The following is a 9,986-nucleotide window of genomic DNA, read 5'->3' on the forward strand; positions in this document are numbered from 1 at the left end:
AACAATGTGAATAGAACTTGCATACAAGTAGGTGAAAATTTCACTACAGGTTTTCAGTACTATGGAAATCCCTTCACAGATCCTCACGCCCCCCCATGGTAACAAGTTGTTAACTACTGACAAATAATAAAACTATCTTTAAAGGACATACTACCAATTTAGCCTATTTATTATATTATCTCTTTTAAACTGCCTAGTAATATACACCCTTTCTAATAAGCATATATATGCTTTAGTAGCTTTCTTCTTTTTTTAAAAAAAGTGTGTTTCTACATATGTACATATGTGCATAAGTATATGCATGTCTATGTGTAAGTATGCATATAAAGAAAAATAAATAAATATTAAACTGATACCTAGAGTTGATGACCAATTATTTACAGAAAAAATCTTAAAGATATTGTCTAAAGTGTCTCATTCATTATTGTATTTTTCTTATCCCTTATCACACCATTTTCTTTTTAGACCCATATAACTGGACTTCTCTGTCAAAGTCACCAATGAGTTCTCTATTTCTGAATCCACTGTTTATCATTCTATCCTCAATACATTTAACTATCTTACCTAACTCAAGAACAGCCTTTGACCCATTTGATGACTTCTTTCTTTTTTAAACACTCCTTTCTTTGTCATTGTGATATTAATCACAAAAAAGGCTATTTTTCCTCAGTCTTTCCTGCTGATTTTCTTATCCACTCAAACCCATTCATGTTGAAATTCCACAGGATTTAGTTCTTGGCCCTCTACTCTTCTTTCTCTGCATTATCTGCTCATGCGATTTCATTCAATTCCAAATCCCATTGCTTTAAATATCATTTATATATAACATTAACACAAATCTGTAAAGGATTTGTGTTAATGTTATATATAACCTGTCAATTGAGCTAAAAATATATGTAGATACAAATTGTATTTTTGACATCTCTACCTGAACGCTAAATAAGCATCTCAAACTTAACATATCTGAAACAGCATTCTGGATCACCACACCAATGAAAGTGTTCCATCGTCTTTGTCAAGTAACTAACTGTACCACTACTCACCAGACTAAACCTCACTATCAAGAAGGCATCTCAAAGTTTATTTTTCCTCACCTACCATGTACAAAGAATCAGAAAAGACTCTTGCTTCTGTTTCTAAAATTTATCCAGAATTTACCCAATTTTTCTAGAATAACTTTTCACTCTAATGCAAACTGTTAAAATTTCTTATCTGTACTAATTCAGTAGTCTAGTAATTTATCTCACTGTAACCAGTTTTTCTCTTGGAATATTTCCTCTGCACAGCATTAGAAATAAATTTTTGACATGAATCATTTTATAGCATGCCTTTGCTTAAATTTTCCAGGGTTTCCTAATGTACTTGGGATAACATCTGGTTTTGTCAGTCTGATATTTATTTCTTCACTCTCTCCTCGATCACCTACATTTCAGGTCATCGTACTGGCCAAGCTCAGTTCTGCCTTATGGACTTTTCAAATTCTTTCCCCAAAGTCAGAAATACTACTCCTCCTCTCCGATCATCCCCCCAGATGTTTAGATATCTGGCTCCTTTTCTTTCAGATCTCAGCTCGAATGTCACATTATCAAAAAAGTCTCTTTGACCAATTTAAACAATCTTCATAATCTCTTTGTGTATCCATCTTTGTGTACAACATAATGGAAATTTATTAACCTGTGGTTTTCCTTACTAATTCTCCTCTCTATGATCCAGGGTTCAGGAAAGCAATAACTTTGTGTGATTTGTGAATCTTCTTCCTAAGAACAGTGCCCAGCACATATTGGCTGCTGAGTAAATGGTCGGTAATTGAATGATTAAAAGACAGAAGTCTGTGATAATTCTTGAGAGTACAAAATTAAACAAATATTGTATTTCCTCTTCATACATGGGGAATGTTTTTTATTTACAGAAACAAGAGGTTTAATACTGTGGTTACTTCCTATACTACTGGTTTTAAAAACATGTGCTCATCCATTTTGAAACTATCAAAGGTGTATTTTTGATGTTGTAATAAGAATTTATTTTTAGAGAGGTTAAACTTGTATGCTTCTATAATTATAATCTTTCAGTATAATTAACTAGATGGATATTCATGTTTAAAATTACTAAAATTATTCATAGTCTAGCAAAAACAAAAGTAAGGTCATAAGTACAGATTTTATTTTAAACTCTTCCCCTCATTCTCTTTGATCTACATTTCTTACACTTTCATTATTTTCAATTTTGTAGAAAGAATAGATATGTGATTAATTTTATCTATAAATGCATCTTCTATTATAAAACCAATACAGTGACTATGGAATAATTGGAAACAAACAAAGAAAACAATGTGGCACATCCTTATCAATTATATCACAATTTTAGTGTATTTTCTCCTAAATATTTTTCAAAGTGGCACCAGACCTACCATAATTATCATAGTATAGTTACAATTTTTCTAATACTTGTAATTTAATACAATATGTAATATTTTTCTGTATTGTTATATAGTCTTCAAAACAAGTTTTAAAGATTTTATATAACTCAATATGTGGAGGTAATATAATTGGTCCTATCTTTATGTTATGACAGTTAATGTATTTTCAAAATTGTATGTTATTTATGTAAATAATTTCATAGATATACCATTTTTATTATTTACATTATTTGAGACAGGTGAAGAAACAAAGAAATAGAAAATACTAATGTAAAGTTGTTGCTTATTTTTATGGTCCATACTATATGGTCTCTGGGTGTGTGTGTGTGTGAGAGAGAGAGAGAAAAAAAGTCTGAAAGAGAGTAAATTACCTGTCGTACTCTTCCTTACTAGAGAAAATTATTAACTATTAACCACATATACATGATAAATGAATGCTGTTATTCTCTCCAGGAACTACTACTATATGAAATTTTCAGTGTAAGAGGTAGCCTGAGCATAAATTAATACAAGAATTTTTTCCTCGTGACTCATTGGGGACTTATATTTTCACCTACTCTTTGTTTCCTCTTTCCATATCATAACATGTGTGTCAATATTACACACATCTTGTAATATTAAAATTTCAGCCTCTCAAGAGAATAACTATCTGCTTAAAAGTATACCCCTTACTTCCCCAAGAATGAATTCTATAAATACCACAAAACTTGTATTTTTGTCAAACTATCTCAAAAATGGCATTCAAGTATGGTAAAAATACATTCTCAGCCAAGGTTCTCTGGGTTAGGATCACTTAATATCTTTGAAGTTCTCTCTAGCATCCTCCCATGTAAATTTCAGATAGCATAGTTCCCTTAAGTAAAACCATCTCAAACATAAACTCAGTCAGATTTTGTAATAGGCAGGTTTTTTTAAAAAGACAAATGGAAGCTTTTTGTTTCTTTGCTTTTTATAATTCTTATATAGATATATTTATTTTCAAAAAGATTAGAATCAAACAAAATGCCAAAGAAAATGTATGAAAATATAAATTTATGATGGATTCTAATAACTATGGATTGTATATGGCATAAGTATTGCTTTTTCTTTAAACTGATTTATTATCTTGTTATAACTCAAGTAGAAAAAAAAAAAACCTTTGGCAGGGATGCAACTATATGCTGTTATAAACCATTACACAATAGATTATGTAACTGTCTTTGGTTCAGATACATCCATATATGTAAAGCATCTCTCTCTCTCTCTCTCTCTCTCTCTCTCTCTCTCTCTCTCTCTCTCTCTCTCTCTCTATCTCTATCTCTATCTCTATCTCTCTCTCTCCACCTACCCATCTATATCCACCTATCTAGTGGGTTGACTGTATTAGCAACTTTATTTAATTAATGACCTTCCACATTTTGCAGTAAGAATACAGTTTTCATAAAATTTGAAATCTTATTCTCACCCTTTGAAGCTGGGTAGTTATGAGATTTGATTTTACTAATAGAAGGCAACAAGAGTGATGGTATGTTAGTCACAAATCTGGGTGTGAAAACTATTGACCTCTGGTTCTCTTTTGGATCTTTCTCCCCACAATAACAACAAATATAAGCCAGCTATAAACTGAGAAATGATACAAAGCAGAGCTGAGTCTATTCAGCTGATACTGTCCTACCCCAACCATCTGTGCGCTGACCTGAGATTAGATGACCTAGACTCATAACACTAAATTTGTGGGTAGTTTTTTTCATGTCAGTAACTAACTAATACAATGTATTTTATTTAGAGTTCAAATCTCACGTTTTGCATAAATTGTTTTCCTAGCAACCCAGTTGAGTTAATCATACCCTTCTCTCTGCTTCTGTGACACTTGATTACTTCTTATTTTATTTGTTTTCTGTACTAAAATTAATTGAAGTAAGAAAATTTAAAACCCTGATATGTCATTCTATAGCACTTTTCCCATTGACTCATAATTGCCTTTGTTATTGTTTTGGAGTTTTTAAAAATAAGATGGGTGAATGTATTGACTATCACAAACAGTAAGCTCAGAGAAGAAGCAGAATCAGACATATTTGGATCCTAGAGCTAAAACCTGTAATACGGGCATTGCCACACCTTTGCCTTTGCTTTGTTACTTCTCTGAGTTGGCCAAGTGTTTCAAATATTCAATGGAAAAGTTGGACACAGATAGCTCCAGATTCCTATTTTCTAGCAAGCCCATTGGAAAAACATGTATTCTTTATATATTTGCCTCACTGGGAAATGAACAATGGAAAGATATGGCTATATTCTCAAGTAGTGAACACATGGACTCATTCATACATACTTGTGGGCCAACAAAGGTCGTGGAATGCATGCACACATCTGTGTGTTGTCGATCTCCCTGGGAAATTTCCTTGCCTAGTAATTTTCTACTACTTTAGGTAAATCACAAGTGGACTGACTTTTAGCTGTAAAGACTTCATGCTGTTCCTAGTTAATTTCAGAATTACCCAGTCTTTGTCTCCTCATTCAGACTTGTGACAACAGTACATACACTCTAATCTCCAAAGAAAACCCTCATCCTAGGAAAAAATTGATCAGTTCTCTCAACAAGTACTTTCTTGCATTGCATAACCTCATAAATAAAGGCCAAATTATATTTTACAGTGTATGTGAATGCAATTTAAATATTATGGTTTTTATATGTAAACTAAACACCCAAATGCATGTATGGGGTCATAGTGAAATATTTCTATGCAAAACAATTAGTCTTTAAATTTTTATATTTCTATATTTTTATTAACAATCCTAGTTTACTTGAACAGTTTGTATTTTTTTTCTCTAAATGCAGACTCACTTTTGAAAGGAGTCTTGAATTCCAAAGTCATATGAAGAATGCTGGCTGAAAACTCTGACAGTGTTCATTTTCTATTTGTAATAGCCAAATGTTTATTTTTTAATCTTACTCATTTTCATTTCTCTTTCATTTTTGTTCCTACTTCCTTCTAGTCTTTTTCTCATGGTTCTGTTGTTGCTTTTCCTTTTCTTCTTCCTCTCCTTATCCTCCTTTCCACTCTTCTCTTTTGCTTGTTTATCATATATATAGAAAAATATAGAATTATACACCACAGAAATTTCATGAAGATATATGTATCTACAAAGTAAAATTGTTCTGTCTTCTGGTGTTCTCCAAAGTTGTGATAACAGCATACTTTCAGATCTCAAAGTTTCAAAAATCTTAATTACCAAAATTTGTCTGTGTAGTATACCTCTTGTATTTAAATAGCTGCAATGTTATGTGGAATTCTAATTGTCTAGAACAACTCCTTCTGATATTCACGTATCGTATTTGTTCAACCCTTTATTCAATACTCACTTAGTAAATGTTTTTGGTCAACAGTTTTTTGCAGACCCTTTGCTGACACTTTGCTAAGACAGACTGAGAAGAAGACATCTGTCTAACCTAGTGAGTTTACATCTGCTGATGACAGGATGCGTAGCTTTCCCTTACAGAGCAACTGGTATGGTTTAAGTGGCAAATGATATTATGCTACAGTGAATCCATGTTGTTTTCAATTAACCAGTGAAATATATACAGAAATATGAGAATGAAAATGAATGTGTGAATAAATAGATGGATAAATAAGAATTATATTTGTTAGAGAAAAAAATTAAAATTGACTTTCGTAATGTTATAATGCATTTACATGAAGTTTCTTCCCAATAAAGGATATGGAGAACTCAAATAACTTAGAAAATCAACTCAATATACTAATATATAGAGTAAACCTGATCTCTGTTTCCACTGGAGGGATTCTGAGAATTCATCGCAAGCCATTGGGGCTTTCATATTCGGGAAACCCACTATGACTCCTAGGTGAATAAGCAAGAAGACCATAGGGCATCTTCACTAAACCTAAAGGATATAGAAATAGCTTACTCATGTGTCCTACTCCAGAGCACCAAGTGGTATGCAGAAGAAGTGCTATCTATATGATATAGGGTTGAGTTATTTTCTTTTCCAGTGCAAGTCCTTGAACTCTTGATCCCAACACAAAATTTGAAACTTTCAAAGGTCAAGATCAGCATAACCAGGGGCAAAATTTCTCTACCCTAAGCTTCAGAGCCCTCTCACTTCAGCCAGAGGTGTGAGCCTCAGCCAGAATAAGTCAGAACTTCATACTCTGAGCAGATGGCAGTCTTATTGGTTGATGGGAGAGCTGAGGCTACTATGACACTAGAAAGAATGACTCACAGGATTGGTAGATAAGGCTGTTTCAGTTTCCTGTAGCCAGTTATTATGAATGGTAAAGTGAAACTCATGCAACTCTATTTAGTTCTATGAATCTATCCTTAAAAAGAGAATAGCACAGAGCCTCTTGAAAATGGCACAATGAGTCAGGCAGCTGAAGAACTTATAATAAATACAGTTGAAACTTAAGGCAAGAAGATTGTAAATAAAATTTATTTCCAACAATAAGAAGTTTGGCTTTCAGATTACATTAAAAATTAAATAAATTTTAAAAACTAGAATTTTCAACTTACACGTAACTTACACTTTGAATATTTCTGGAAGAATTTCTTCCCAAATTAGAATTTGGGTGGAAATATATTTCAATGTCTGAAAAATGCAAGAAATAGATTATATCTCAAACATATCTGACAAAGCTTTCTATCTCTAATAATATACTCATATTCTTGGAGAAAATTTTGGGACAACTTTTCAGTATTAGATTAATATGTTTTAGAACATTTTAAAAAATCTATCTATGAAATCAAAATTACAACTAAAGTACAGAACAACCATCATAGAGAAATACCTGAAGACTAGCTGAACAAAAGTCCTACAACTAAGGATAGAAAGAAGCTGTGCAGACACTAGTAGAAGAGATGGGACTCAGAATGAGCAGGTCTCACACAGATGGTGCAGCAGTTAAAAAAATGAGAGAGATATCTTGACGGTGGCGGTCCCCTTCTGAAGAGTGAGGAATGCCATCCCACATCAGATTCCCATAAAAAAAAAATGAAATCTTGCCTTCTGAAATAACATAGAGGAACTTAGAGGGTTTTATGCTAAATGAAATAAGTCATAAAGAGAGGTCAACACCATATGATTTCACTTACATGTGGAATCTAAAGAACAAAATAAACAGACAAAACAGAAAGAAACTTAGAGTTATAGAGAACATTTTGACAGTTGCCAGATGGAGAAAGTTTGGGGGATGGGTATAAAAGGTAAAGGGATTAAGATGCAGAAATTACAAGTTATAAAAATGGTCACGGGGTTATAAAGTATGGCATAGGAAATATAGTCAATAATATTGTAATAACAGTGTGTGGTGTCAGATGGGTACTAGGCTTATTAGTATGGTCATTTCATAAGTCATATAACTGTACAATCACTATGTTATACACCTACAACTAATATAATATTGTATGTCAACTGTAAATAAAAAATAAAAATGCATATATTTAAAAATTATCTAATTTTACACTTCAACCTTGTTGGACTGCTAGGTCTGTCTGCTGAGGCTGCTATTTCCCAGAAGACCATGGATAAGCCATGGCATTGGAAGTCCACATCAGAGAGGACCACCATTTGTGGGAGTCATGAAGGTGGCCCTGTTCAGGGCAGGAGAGACCATCCAGGGAGAGCCAGTGTGTCTGGACTCCTGATGGCCACTGGTTTTGCTCTGACATTGGGGCTGCACCTAAATCTGTGCAAGGTGACTATACTGATGGGATGAAGGGATCTGACTGGGAGGGGGTCAGCTGAATGTCATGAATACATTTTCTCTCATCGAAGTTCATGGCTTACTACATTCATGCTGTTGTTTTGACTACATGGTGTGTGCTGTGTGGTGTGTATAGTTGAGGTAATTCACAGAACAGGCCTGTAGGTATCATGATCTCTATAGAAAAATGTTCCCCCAAGAGCAGGCTCCATATTTCTTCCAATGGTAATGGCCTACAGCCTCACTTAAGATAACACTCTTCAAACAAACTACATAATAGTTGATGTTAATGGTGACACAGTAGCTCATTTGTCACTTCTTCATTTTGTTAAATTTTACTTATCAAAGCCTCAGACACAATCCTATCAATTTTGTGCCATTTGGTCTTTAAAGAATTATTTATTGGTTTTATCAGCACTGGAATCTATTGCTTGTACAAATCTGAAAATGCAGACTGAAGAGCAGAGAAACAGACCAGAGATGAGCATGGTGCCTCTTTCTTCTGCCCAGCCCCCAACTTGCTGCTTTGAGTAAGGCTCTCACCTAGCCCAGCCTTCAACTCTTGTTCTCCTTACCCTTCCATGAATGAGACTTCTGCTGCCCCACACAAGTCATGACTTGTAGTCTCTATTTCCAGCACAAACTCATTTCCAAACTCCAACCTGTTGGTCTACTGGGCATGTTGTTTTCAGTCTTAAAGGCACCTTAAGTTCAACCTTCCCCATGTGACTCCATCGCACACCCTGCATGGTGTAGCGTCATCTCCCTGGGCACTTTCCTTCCTCACGACCCTTGTCATTCAGTTGATTACAATTGTCTATTTGATATAAATCTCACCCCCTTGGCATAGCATTTGAGGCCCTCCCTGATCTGGCCTCATGAGCTCCAGGAATAAATAACTAGGTAGAGTTTATTGTGCATGCCAGTCTTCTTCAGTTTTTTTCCTCCATCTTTGTAGATGCTGTTCCCTGTGCCTGGAACTCCCTTTCTCTCTGCCTGGTGGGTTCCTACTTACCTTTCCAGGCTCAGATTAAGTACAATATCCTTCTCGCTTTTCTCTTATCCCATCCCCAAAAGAATCAGTCATCTTCTTTTTGACCCCTCTACTGTTTGCAGACTTCTGTGATCATTGGATATGCTGCTGTCAGTTTTGTCTCCCACCCTGAGTACAGGGCAGAAAGCATGTTTGAATCATGACCTTGTTTCTTCAGTGCAATTCTTGACATAGTAAGGGTTAGATAAATGAGTATGATTCATTGACTGACTAATTGATTGATTTGGAATTTTTATCATATTTTCTCTACTAATTAGCTGTTTGATGTCTTTGGAAAAATAACTGACTGAACCTCAGTTGTTTCATTTGTAAAATGAGGAAATTGAAATGGGTATAAGTTACTAATTCTGTTGCATAGACTGCTTCTCAGTCCATGTTCCAATCACACTAAGATAAATTTCTTTCCTACTACCATGAAATACCATACCATTCTCAGAGAGGCATTTTTTAGGATTCTTACCAAAAAAAAAAGATATGTGATTCTTTGTGGAAGCAAACACAGATTTTTCACAATCTTGGGTTCTTGGTGGTACTGGGTTAGATAGTATACCCCAAATTCCTACCTACCTATAATTTCAGAATATGATTATCTGGAAATCAAATCTTTGTGGATGTACTCAGTTAAAGAGAGGTCACATTAATTAGGTCTCAGCCCCCAAGATTGGAGACCTTGTAAGACAAAAAGGGGACACAGAGACACAGAGAACAGATGTGAGGTAAAGATGGAGGCAGAGATTGAAGAGATGCCTCTACAAGCACAGGAATGCCCAGGGAACTCCCAGATGCTAGAAAATAGAGTAGAAGTACCCTCCCTTAG

The sequence above is a fragment of the Rousettus aegyptiacus genome, unplaced genomic scaffold, assembly GCF_014176215.1.
Source record: "Rousettus aegyptiacus isolate mRouAeg1 unplaced genomic scaffold, mRouAeg1.p scaffold_m13_p_15, whole genome shotgun sequence".
NCBI classification, from domain to species: Eukaryota; Metazoa; Chordata; class Mammalia; order Chiroptera; family Pteropodidae; genus Rousettus; species Rousettus aegyptiacus.